This window comes from Neofelis nebulosa, chromosome X (assembly GCF_028018385.1).
Source record: "Neofelis nebulosa isolate mNeoNeb1 chromosome X, mNeoNeb1.pri, whole genome shotgun sequence".
In the NCBI taxonomy this organism is placed as follows: Eukaryota; Metazoa; Chordata; class Mammalia; order Carnivora; family Felidae; genus Neofelis; species Neofelis nebulosa.
This window is the reverse complement of record NC_080800.1, coordinates 69,054,713-69,067,728: the sequence shown is the minus strand read 5'-3', so window position 1 is coordinate 69,067,728 and position 13,016 is coordinate 69,054,713.

Genomic DNA, 13,016 nt, shown 5'->3' with positions numbered 1-13,016 from the left:
TCATTGGGGTTTTGATTTGTATTTCCCTGATGACTAGTGATGTTGAGTATTTTTTCATGTGTCTGTTGGCCATCGGTATGTCTTCTTTGGAGAAATATATGCTCGTGTCTTCTGCTCATTTTTTAATCAAATTATTTTTTGATATTGAATTGTATAAGGTCTTTATATATTTTTTATACTAACCCTTTATCACATATGTCATTTGCAAATATCTTCTACCATTCAAGGGTGTCTTTTACTCTTGTTGATTGTTAACCTTTTCCGTGCAGAAGCTTTTTATTTTTATGTATCCAAAGTGTTGTTTTGTTTTGTTTGTCCTGTTTTGTTTCTATTTCCCTTGCTTTAGAAGATATATTTGGAAAAATTTCGCTATGACTGCTGTCAGAGAAATTACTTCCTCTGCTATCTTCTATGATTTTCATGTTTTAAGGTCTTATATTTAGGTCTTCAATCCATTCTGAGTTTATTTTTGTGTATAGTGTAAGATAGTGATCCGGTTTCATTCTTTTGCATGTAGCTGTCCAATTTTCACAACACATTTGTTGAAAAGACTGTCTTTTTTCCATATATTTTTGCCTAGTATGTCACTGATAATGGACCATATAATCATGAGTTTATTTCTGGGATGTATATTCTATTTCATTTATCTATATGTCTATTTATGTTCCAGCACTATACTCTATTGGTTATTAAAACTTTGTACTATATCTTAAAGTCTGGGATTAGATTGTTTCCAGTTTTGTTCTTTTTCAAGATTGCTTTGGCTCTTAGGTCTTTTGCAGTTTCATACAAATTTTAGAATTATGTATTTGTTGTAGTTCTGTTAAAAATTGCAGTTAGTGAAAAAAGAGTGAGGAGGGTGGGCCAACATGGCAGAGAAGTAGGGTGATCCGTACTTCCCGCATCTCTCAAAGAAGTGCTGAAGCCAAAGTACTTTGAGCCCCAAGAGTCTGGGAGGAAAAGAGACTGACTCTACCAGGAAGAAAATGGGACAAATTGAGAAATGATAGGTGGGTGATTGTGAACTGGGGGATATAAAACGGGCCGAGTAGGCATGGAGGGGAGGGATCCCCTTCTGTGGAGAGACAAAGGGAAGAGTAAGAGTGGCTGGGGAAGTATAGGACTGTATCTCGACAAGAGAAAAACTTCAGACTGGGACTGAGAGGGATCCTATCTCTAACTGTGGGGCTTTCATTGGACTGGGGCCAGCTCCCTATTCATGCACCTGGGGAGGAGGGGAGCCAGCCCTGTGCTTGGTGGTAGATCATGGGGACAGTCTGGTGCAGGAGAAAGTGGCCCTCTCCCTGGAGTGTGGTAGGACAGAACAAAGCCTGCCTGCATCTGCCATCCTCGGCCTTGGCAGTGAGGTCAGCTGCGCACTACACAGCAGGAAAAGGTGGCCCTCCCTGAAGTGTAGCAGCACAAACAAAGCCAGCTGGGACCACATATCCAGGCAGACAGAAATCCTGTTCCCCAGTGCCATAGCACACAGACCAGGTCTTTGAATCCTAGACAAGCATCGGGCCAAAGGAGTTGGTGGAGCAAGAAGGACAGACCTGTCTGCACCCATGGCACAGTGAGAATGACTCAAATGGGGTCTACCAAGTCATGGAGAAGAGACTTGGGTTTGACCACTTCCCACCACCACCACAAACAAAGTGGGGCCTCAGGGATCAGTCCCGGGGGTCCATAGTGGAGGTGGGATCAGCCTACCCCAAACTACACCACTCCATGCTGGGTAACTGCATAAATCCACATCATGGAGGGTACAAAACATCACTATAAGTAGAGAAATAAAATAACCAAAGTCACAACAATAAAGAGCAAGTAATACTCTCCAAAAAACACCTCCTGAAGTGCCAGGCGCTGGACAGTGTATGACCCCCCCCCTTTAATATAGCAGTGCTCACAGGAGCAGAGCACATAACAAGCTTTTAAAACTCATAAGGGACAGAAAACTAGCCAAAATGATGAAATGGAAGAATCCCCCTTAAAAGAAATTCTAGGAAGAAGTGACAGCTAAATAATTGATCAAAAGAGATATAAGCAATATAACTGAACAACAATTTAGGATAATAGTCATAAGATTAATCGCTAGGCTTTAAAAAGGCATAGAAGACAGCAGACAGTCTATCACTACAGAGATTAAGGAGCTAAAAGATAGTCATGAAGAATTAAAACATCCTATAAATGAGGTGAAAAATAAAATGGAGGCAGTCACAGCACGGATTAAAGAGGCAGAAAGGAAAATAGGTGAATTAGAAGATAAAATTATGGAAAAAGAGGAGGCTTAGAAAAATAGAGATAAAACAATCCAGGATCAAGAGGGGAGAATTAAAGAACTAAGTGATGCAATCAAACAGAACAATGACCATATCATGGAATTCCAGAAGAAGAAGAAGAAGAAGAAGAGGAGGAGGAGGAGGAAAGAAAGGAAGGCGTTGAAGGTGTATTTGAACAAATAATAGCTAAGAACTTTCTCAATCTGGGGAAAAAAAACAGACATTGAAATCCAAGAAGCACAGAGAACTCCCTTCAGACATAACTTGAATCGATCTTCTGCACTACATATCATAGTGAAACTGGCAAAATACAAGGATAAAGTGAGAATTCTGAAAGTAGCTGGGATAAATAGGCTTTAACATACAAAGGGAGAAACATAAGGGTAGTAGCAGACCTATCTACTGAAACTTGGCAGACCATAAAGGAATGGCAGGAAATCTTCAATGTGATGAACGGGAAAAATATGCAGCCAAGAATCCTTTACCCAGCAAGACTGTCATTCAGAATAGAAGGTGAGATAAAGATTTCCAAAACAAAAACTGAAGGAATTCATCACCACTAAACCAGCCCAACAAGAGATCCTAAGGGGGATTCTGTGAGTGAAATGTTGCAAGGACCACAAAGTACCAGAGACATCACTACAACCACGAAACCTACAGATAACACAATGACTCTACACCCATATCTTTCTATAATAACATTGAATGTAAATGGACTAAATGCTCCAGTTAAAACACATAGGGTATCAGAATGCATTTAAAAAAAGAACCCATCTATTTGTTCTCTAAAAGAGACTCATTTCAGACCTGAGGACACTTTCAGATTGAAAGTGAAGGGATGGAGAACTATCTATCATGCTACTGGAAGTCAAAAGAAAGCTGGAATAGCCATACTTACATCAGACAAAGTATATCTTAAATTAAAGGCTGTAACAAGAGATGAAGAAGGGCGTTATATAATAATTACAGGGTCTATCCATCAGGAAGAGTTAACAATTATAAATGTCTATGCACCGAATTCAGAAGCACCCAAATATTTAAAACAATTAATCACAAACATAAGCAATCTTATTGATAAGAATGTGGTATTTGCAGGGTACTAGAATACTCCACTTACAACAATGGACAGATCATCTACACACAGAATCAGTAAAGAAACAAGGGCCCTGAATGATACATTGGACCAGATGGACTTGACAAATATATTTAGAACTCTACATCCCAAAGAAGTAGAATATACTTTCTTCTCAAGTGCACATAGAACATTCTCCAAGATGTATCTTATACTTGGTCACAAAACAGCCCTCAATAAATATAAAAGAATTGAGACCATACCATGCACACTTTCAGATCACAATGCTATGAAACTTGAAATCAACCACAGGAAAATGTCTGAAAAACTTCCAAAACCATGGAGATTTAAGAACATCTTACTAAAGAATGAAAGAGTCAAACAGGCAATTAGAGAAGAAATTAAAAGATATATGGAAATAAATAAAAATGAAAATACAACAATCCAAACCTTTGGGATGCAGCAAAGGCAGTCCTAAGAGGAAAATACACTGCAATCCAGGCCTAACTCAAGAAACAAGAAAAATCCCAAACACAAAGTCTAACAGCATACATAAAGGAACTAGAAGCAGAACAGCAAAGACACCCCAAACCCAGCAGAAGAGAAATGATAAACATCATAGCAGAAATAAGCAACATAGAATTAAAAAAAAAGAAACAATAGAACAGATAAATGAAACCAAGTGGTTTCTTTTTGAAAAAATAAACAAAATTAATAAACCTCTGGCCAAGCTTCTCAAAAAGAAAAGAGAGGACCCAAATAGATAAAACCACAAATGACAATGGATTTATTACAACCAATCCCTCAGAAGTACAAGCAATTATCAGGGAATACTATTAAAAATTATATGCCAACAAACTGGCCTATGTGGAAGAAATGGACAAATTCCTAAAAACACACTACCAAAACTCAAACAGGAAAAAATACAAAATTTGAACAGGCCCGTAACTACTGAAGAAATTGAGTCAGTTATCAAAAATCTCCCAACGAATGAGTCCTGGACCAAATGGCTTCCCTGGGGAATTCTACCATACATTTAAAGCAGAGTTAATACCTATCCTTCTCAAGCTGTTTCAAAAATTGGAAATGGAAGGAAAACTTCTGGACTCACTCTGTGAAGCCAACATTACTTTGATCCCCAAACCAGACAGACAACCAGTAAAAAAGAGAACTACAGGCCAATACCCCTGATGAATATGAATGCAAGATACTAGTGAATCAAATTAAATAGCATATAAAAACTATTTTTCACCACGATCAAGTGGGATTCATTCCCAGGGCTGCATGCCTGGTTCAATATTCACAAATCAATCAATGTGATACATCATGTTAATAAAATAAAAGATAAAAACCATATGGTCCTGTTAATAGATGCAGTAAAAGCAGTTGACAAAATACAGCATCCTTTCTTGATTAAAACCCTCAAGAAAGTTGGGATAGAAGGAACATAAATAAACATCATAAAAGCCATTTGTGAAAAGCCCACATCTAATATCATCCTCAATGGGGAAAAACTGAGAGCTTTTCCCCTGAGATCAGGAATATTAAAGGGATTTCCACTCTCACAACTGTTGTTTAACATAGTATTTGAAGTCCTAGCATCAACAATCAGACAACAAAATTAAATCAAAGGCATCAAAATTGGCAAAGATGAAGTCAAACTTTCATTTTTCGCAGACAACATTATACTCTACATGGTAAACCCAATAGACTCCACCAAAAGTGTTAGAACTGATACATGAATTCAGCAAAGTCGCAGGGTACACAATTAATGTACAGAAATTGGTTGCATTTTTACACACCAAAAATGAAGCAACAGAACAAAAAAAGAAATAAAGAAACCGATCCCATTCACAATTGCACCAAGATCCATAAAATACTTAGGAATAAACCTAACCAAAGATGTAAAACATCTGTATGCTGAAAACTGTAGAAAGCTTATGAAGGAAATTGAGGAAGATACAAAGAAATGGAAAAATATTCCATGCCCATGGATTGGAAGAATTAATATTGTTGAAATGTCAATATTACCCAAAGGAATCTATACATACCATGCAATCCCAATCAAAATTGCACCAGCATTCCTCTCAAAGCTAAAACAAACAATCCTAACATTTGTATGGAACCACGAAAGACCCCGAATAGCCAAAATAATATTGAAGAAGAAAACCAAAGCAGGAGGCATCATAATCCCAGACTTTAGCCTCTACTACAAAGCTGTAATCATCAAGACAGTATGATATTGGCACAAAAACAGACACATAGACCAGTGTAATAGCATAAAGAACCCACAATTTGGACCCACAAATGTATAGCCAACTAATCTTTGACAAAGCAGGAAAGAGTATCCAATGGAACTACGACAGTCTCTTTAACAAATGGTGCAAAAAGAACTGGACAGCCACATGCAGAAGAATGAAACTAGACCTCTTTCTTACACCATACACAAAAATAACCTCAAAATGGGTGAAGTACCTGAATGTGAGACAGGAAACCATCAAAACCCTAGAAGAAGAAACCAGGAAAAACCCTCTTTAACCTCAGCTGCAGTAATTTCTTAGTCAATACATCTCCAAGGGCAAGGGAATTAAAAGCAAAAATGAACTATTGGGACCTCATGAAGATAAAAGGCTTCTGCACCACAAAGGAAACAATTAACAAAACTAAAAGGCAACCGACAGAATGGGTAAAGATATTTGGAAATGAAATATCAGCTAAAGGGCTAGTATCTAAAATCTATAAGGAACTTACCAAACTCCACACCCGAAAAACAAATAATCCAGTGAAGAAATAGGCAGAAGACATGAATGGACACTTTTCCAAAGAAAACAGATGGCCAACAGACACATGAAAAGATGCTCAATGTCATTCATTATTAGGGAAATACAAATCAAAACTACAATGAGATATCACCTCATGCCGGTCAAAGAGGCTAAAATAGACAAATCCAGAGACAATGGATGCTGGTGAGGATGTGGAGAAATGGGAAACCTCTTGCACTACTGGTGGGAATGCAAAGTGGTCGAGTCACTCTGGAAACAGTGTGGAGCTTCCTCAAAAAAATAAAAATATATCTACCCTATGACCCAGCAACAGCACTGCTAGGAATTTATCCAAAGAATACAGGAGTGCTGATGCATAGGGGAACTTGTAGCCCAATGTTTATAGCAGCACTTTCAACAATAGCCAAATTATGGAAAGAGCCTAAATGTCCATCAACTGACGAATGGGTAAAGAAGATATGGTTTATATATACAATGGAATACTACTTGGCAATGAGAAATAATGAAATCTGGTCATTTGCAGCAACATGGATGGAACTGTAGGGTTTTATGCTAAGTGAGATAAGCTCGGAAGAGAAAGACAGATACCATATATTTACACTCATATGTGAATCTTGAGAAACTTAACAGAAGACCATTGGGTAGGGGAAGGGGGGAAAAAGTTACAGAGAGGGAGGGACCAAACATAAGAGACTCTCAAGGACTGAGAACAAACTAAAGGTGTATGGTGGGTGGGGGAGAGGGGAAAGTGGATTATGGGCAGGAAGGAGGGCACTTGTTGGGATGAGCACTGGGTATTGTATCAAAACCAATTTGACAGTAAATTATATTTTTTAAAATGCTATTATTATTTTGACAGTCATTGCATTAATTCTGTACATAGCTTTGGTAAAATGGACATTTTAATAATATTTGTTTTCCCAATCTGTGAGCATGGAAAGTCTTTTCATTTGTTCATGTCATATTTTATTTCTTTCATCAATATTTTATAGTTTTCAGCATACAGGTCTTTTACTTTTGTTAAGGTTATTCCTAGGTTTTTTTATTATTTTTGGTGCAATTGTAAATGGAGCTATTTTCTTAATTTCTCTTTTTGCTACTTCGTTATTCATATCTAGAAATGCAATGGATTTCTGTATATTGACTTTGAATCCTGTGACCTTCCTGAAAGTGTTGATCAATTCTAGTCGTTAGCAGATTTTTTTAGGGTTTTCTATATATAATAGTATCATGTCTTCTGCAAATAGTGAAAATTTTACTTCTTACTTATGGATGCATTTATTCATATTTAATTTTTTTAATGTTTATTTATTTTTGAGAGAGATGGGGGGAGGGGCAGAGAGAGAGGGAGACACAGAATCAGAAGTAGGTTCCAGGCTCTGAGCTGCCAGCACAGAGCCCAACAGAGGCTTGAAGTCACTAGCTGTGAGATCATGACCTGAGCCCATGTCATGTTTAACATACTGACCCACCCAGGTGCCCCAAGAATTTGGATGCATTTAATTTGTTTCTTCTCTGATTGTTTTGGCTAGGACTTCCAGTACTATGTTGAATAAAAGTGGTAAGAGTGGACATTTTTGGCGTGTTCCTGATCTTAGGAAAAAGCTCTCAGTTTTTCACAATTGAACATGATATTAGCTGTGGGTTTTTCATATATGGCCTCCAGTATGTTGAGGTGTATTTTCTCTAAACCTACTTTATTGAGAGCTCTTATCGTGAATGGATATTGTGCTTTGTGAAATGTTTTTTCTACATCTAATTAAATGATCATATGATTTTTATTGTTTCCTTTATTCATGTGATGTGTCAAGTTGATTGATTTGCAAATACTGAATCACACTTGCATCCAAGGAATAAATTACACATGAACTTGGTGGAAAAAAAAATGTGGTGCTGGATTTGGTTTACTAACATTTTGTTGAGGGGTTTTGCATGTTTTTCTATCAAATATATTGGCCTTTCATTCACTTTTTTCGTAGTGTCTTTATTTTTGGTATCAGGATAATGCTTGCCTCATAGAATCAATTTGGAATTTTTCCTTCCTCTTCTACTTTTTTTTTTTTTTGGAATAGGTTGAGATGAATAGGAATTAACTCTTCTTTAAATGTTTGGTATAATACAACTGTGACGACTTCCGGTGCTGGACTTTGGTTTTTTGGGAGTTTTTTGATTACTGATTCAATTTCATTGCTTTCAATTGGTCTTAAAATTTTCTATTTCTTACTGATTCAGTTCTAGGAGGTTATATTTTTCTTTTTTTTTTTTTTAATTTTTTATTTATTTATTTATTTATTTATTTTTTAATATATGAAATTTACTGTCAAATTGGTTTCCATACAACACCCAGTGCTCATCCCAAAAGATGCCCTCCTCAATACCCATCACCCACCCTGCCCTCCCTCCCACCCCCCATCAACCCTCAGTTTGTTCTCAGTTTTTAACAGTCTCTTATGCTTTGGCTCTCTCCCACTCTAACTTCTTTTTTTTTTTTTTCCCTTCCCCTCCCCCATGGGTTTCTGTTACGTTTCTCAGGATCCACATAAGAGTGAAACCATATGGTATCTGTCTTTCTCTGTATGGCTTATTTCACTTAGCATCACACTCTCCAGTTCCATCCACGTTGCTACAAAAGGCCATATTTCATTTTTTCTCATTGCCACGTAGTATTCCATTGTGTATATAAACCACAATTTCTTTATCCATTCATCAGTTGATGGACATTTAGGCTCTTTCCATAATTTGGCTATTGTTGAGAGTGCTGCTATAAACATTGGGGTACAAGTGCCCCTATGCATCAGTACTCCTGTATCCCTTGGATAAATTCCTAGCAGTGCTATTGCTGGGTCATAGGGTAGGTCTATTTTTAATTTTCTGAGGAACCTCCACACTGCTTTCCAGAGCGCCTGCACCAATTTGCATTCCCACCAACAGTGCAAGAGGGTTCCCGTCTCTCCACATCCTCTCCAGCATCTATAGTCTCCTGATTTGTTCATTTTGGCCACTCTGACTGGCGTGAGGTGGTATCTGAGTGTGGTTTTGATTTGTATTTCCCTGATGAGGAGCGACGTTGAACATCTTTTCATGTGCCTGTTGGCCATCCGGATGTCTTCTTTAGAGAAGTGTCTATTCATGTTTTCTGCCCATTTCTTCACTGGGTTATTTGTTTTTCGGGTGTGGAGTTTGATGAGCTCTTTATAGATTTTGGATACTAGCCCTTTGTCCAATGTGTCATTTGCAAATATCTTTTCCCATTCCGTTGGTTGCCTTTTAGTTTTGTTGGTTGTTTCCTTTGCTGTGCAGAAGCTTTTTATCTTCATAAGGTCCCAGTAATTCACTTTTTTTTTTATTTTTTAAAATATGAAATTTACTGTCAAATTGGTTTCCATACAACACCCAGTGCTCATCCCAAAAGGTGCCCTCCTCAATACCCATCACCCACCCTGCCCTCCCTCCCACCCCCCATCAACCCTCAGTTTGTTCTCAGTTTTTAACAGTCTCTTATGCTTTGGCTCTCTCCCACTCTAACCTCTTTTTTTTTTTTCCCTTCCCCTCCCCCATGGGTTTCTGTTACGTTTCTCAGGATCCACATAAGAGTGAAACCATATGGTATCTGTCTTTCTCTGTATGGCTTATTTCACTTAGCATCACACTCTCCAGTTCCATCCACGCTGCTACAAAACGCCATATTTCATTTTTTCTCATTGCCACGTAGTATTCCATTGTGTATATAAACCACAGTAATTCACTTTTGCTTTTAATTCCCTTGCCTTTGGGGATGTGCCGAGTAAGAGATTGCTACGGCTGAGGTCAGAGAGGTCTTTTCCTGCTTTCTCCTCTAAGGTTTTGATGGTTTCCTGTCTCACATTCAGGTCCTTTATCCATTTTGAGTTTATTTTTGTGAATGGTGTGAGAAAGTGGTCTAGTTTCAACCTTCTGCATGTTGCTGTCCAGTTCTCCCAGCACCATTTGTTAAAGAGACTGTCTTTTTTCCATTGGATGTTCTTTCCTGCTTTGTCAAAAATGAGTTGGCCATACGTTTGTGGGTCTAGTTCTGGGGTTTCTATTCGATTCCATTGGTCTATGTGTCTGTTTTTATGCCAATACCATGCTGTCTTGATGATGACAGCTTTGTAGTAGAGCCTAAAGTCTGGGATTGTGATGCCTCCTGCTTTGGTCTTCTTCTTCAAAATTACTTTGGCTATTCGGGGCCTTTTGTGGTTCCATATGAATTTTAGGATTGCTTGTTCTAGTTTCAAGAAGAATGCTGGTGCAATTTTGATTGGGATTGCATTGAATGTGTAGATAGCTTTGGGTAGTATTGACATTTTGACAATATTTATTCTTCCAATCCATGAGCAGGGAATGTCTTTCCATTTCTTTATATCTTCTTCAATTACCTGCATAAGCTTTCTATAGTTTTCAGCATACAGAACTTTTACATCTTTGGTTAGATTTATTCCTAGGTATTTTATGCTTCTTCGTGCAATTGTGAATGGGATCAGTTTCTTTATTTGTCTTTCTGTTGCTTCATTGTTAGTGTATAAGAATGCAACTGATTTCTGTACATTGATTTTGTATCCTGCAACTATGCTGAATTCATGTATCAGTTCTAGCAGACTTTTGGTGGAGTCTATCGGATTTTCCATGTATAATATCATGTCATCTGCAAAAAGCGAAAGCTTGACTTCATCTTTGCCAATTTGATGCCTTTGATTTCCTTTTGTTGTCTGATTGCTGATGCTAGAACTTCCAGCACTATATTAAACAACAGCGGTGAGAGTGGGCATCCCTGTCGTGTTCCTGATCTCAGGGAAAAAGCTCTCAGTTTTTCCCCATTGAGGATGATGTTAGCTGTGGGCTTTTCATAAATGGCTTTTATGATCTTTAAGTATGTTCCTTCTATCCCGACTTTCTCAAGGGTTTTTATTAAGAAAGGGTGCTGGATTTTGTCAAAGGCCTTTTCTGCATCGATTGACAGGATCATATGGTTCTTCTCTTTTTTTTGTTAATGTGATGTATCACGTTGATCGATTTGCGAATGTTGAACCAGCCCTGCATCCCAGGAATGAATCCCACTTGATCATGGTGAATAATTCTTTTTATATGCTGTTGAATTCGATTTGCTAGTATCTTATTGAGAATTTTTGCATCCATATTCATCAGGGATATTGGCCTGTAGTTCTCTTTTTTTACTGGGTCTCTGTCTGGTTTAGGAATCAAAGTAATACTGGCTTCACAGAATGAGTCTGGAAGTTTTCCTTCCCTTTCTATTTCTTGGAATAGCTTGAGAAGGATAGGTATTATCTCTGCTTTAAACATCTGGTAGAACTCCCCTGAGAAGCCATCTGGTCCTGGACTCTTATTTGTTGGGAGATTTTTGATAACCGATTCAATTTCTTCACTGGTTATGGGTCTGTTCAAGCTTTCTATTTCCTCCTGATTGAGTTTTGGAAGAGTGTGGGTGTTTAGAAATTTGTCCATTTCTTCCAGGTTGTCCAATTTGTTGGCATATAATTTTTCATAGTATTCCCTGATAATTGTTTGTATCTCTGAGGGATTGGTTGTAATAATTCCATTTTCATTCATGATTTTATCTATTTGGGTCATCTCCCTTTTCTTTTTGAGAAGCCTGGCTAGAGGTTTGTCAATTTTGTTTATTTTTTCAAAAAACCAACTCTTGGTTTCGTTGATCTGCTCTACAGTTTTTTTAGATTCTATATTGTTTATTTCTGCTCTGATCTTTATGATTTCTCTTCTTCTGCTGGGTTTAGGCTGCCTTTGCTGTTCTGCTTCTATTTCCTTTAGGTGTGCTGTTAGATTTTGTATTTCGGATTTTTCTTGTTTCTTGAGATAGGCCTGGATTGCAATGTATTTTCCTCTCAGGACTGCCCTCGCTGCGTCCCAAAGAGTTTGGATTGTTGTATTTTCATTTTCGTTTGTTTCCATATATTTTTTTAATTTCTTCTCTAATTGCCTGGTTGACCCACTCATTCGTTAGTAGGGTGTTCTTTAACCTCCATGCTTTTGGAGGTTTTCCAGACTTTTTCCTGTGGTTGATTTCAAGCTTCATAGCATTGTGGTCTGAAAGTATGCATGGTATAATTTCAATTCTTGTAAACTTATGAAGGGCTGTTTTGTGACCCAGTATATGATCTATCTTGGAGAATGTTCCATGTGCACTCGAGAAGAAAGTATATTCTGTTGCTTTGGGATGCAGAGTTCTAAATATATCTGTTAAGTCCATCTGATCCAATGTATCATTCAGGGCCCTTGTTTCTTTATTGACTGTGTGTCTAGATGATCTATCCATTTCTGTAAGTGGGGTGTTAAAGTCCCCTGCAATGACCACATTCTTATCAATAAGGTTGCTTATGTTTATGAGTAACTGTTTTATATATCTGGGGGCTCCGGTATTTGGCGCATAGACATTTATAATTGTTAGCTCTTCCTGATGGATAGACCCTGTAATTATTATATAATGCCCTTCTTCATCTCTTGTTACAGCCTTTAATTTAAAGTCTAGTTTGTCTGATATAAGTATGGCTACTCCAGCTTTCTTTTGGCTTCCAGTAGCATGATAAATAGTTCTCCATCCCCTCACTCTCAATCTAAAGGTGTCCTCAGATCTAAAATGAGTCTCTTGTAGACAGCAAATAGATGGGTCTTGTTTTTTTATCCATTCTGATACCCTATGTCTTTTGGTTGGCGCATTTAATCCATTTACATTCAGTGTTATTATAGAAAGATACGGGTTTAGAGTCATTGTGATGTCTGTATGTTTTATGCTTGTAGTGATGTCTCTGGTACTTTGTCTCACAGGATCCCCCTTAGGATCTCTTGTAGGGCTGGTTTCGTGGTGACAAATTCCTTCAGTTTTTG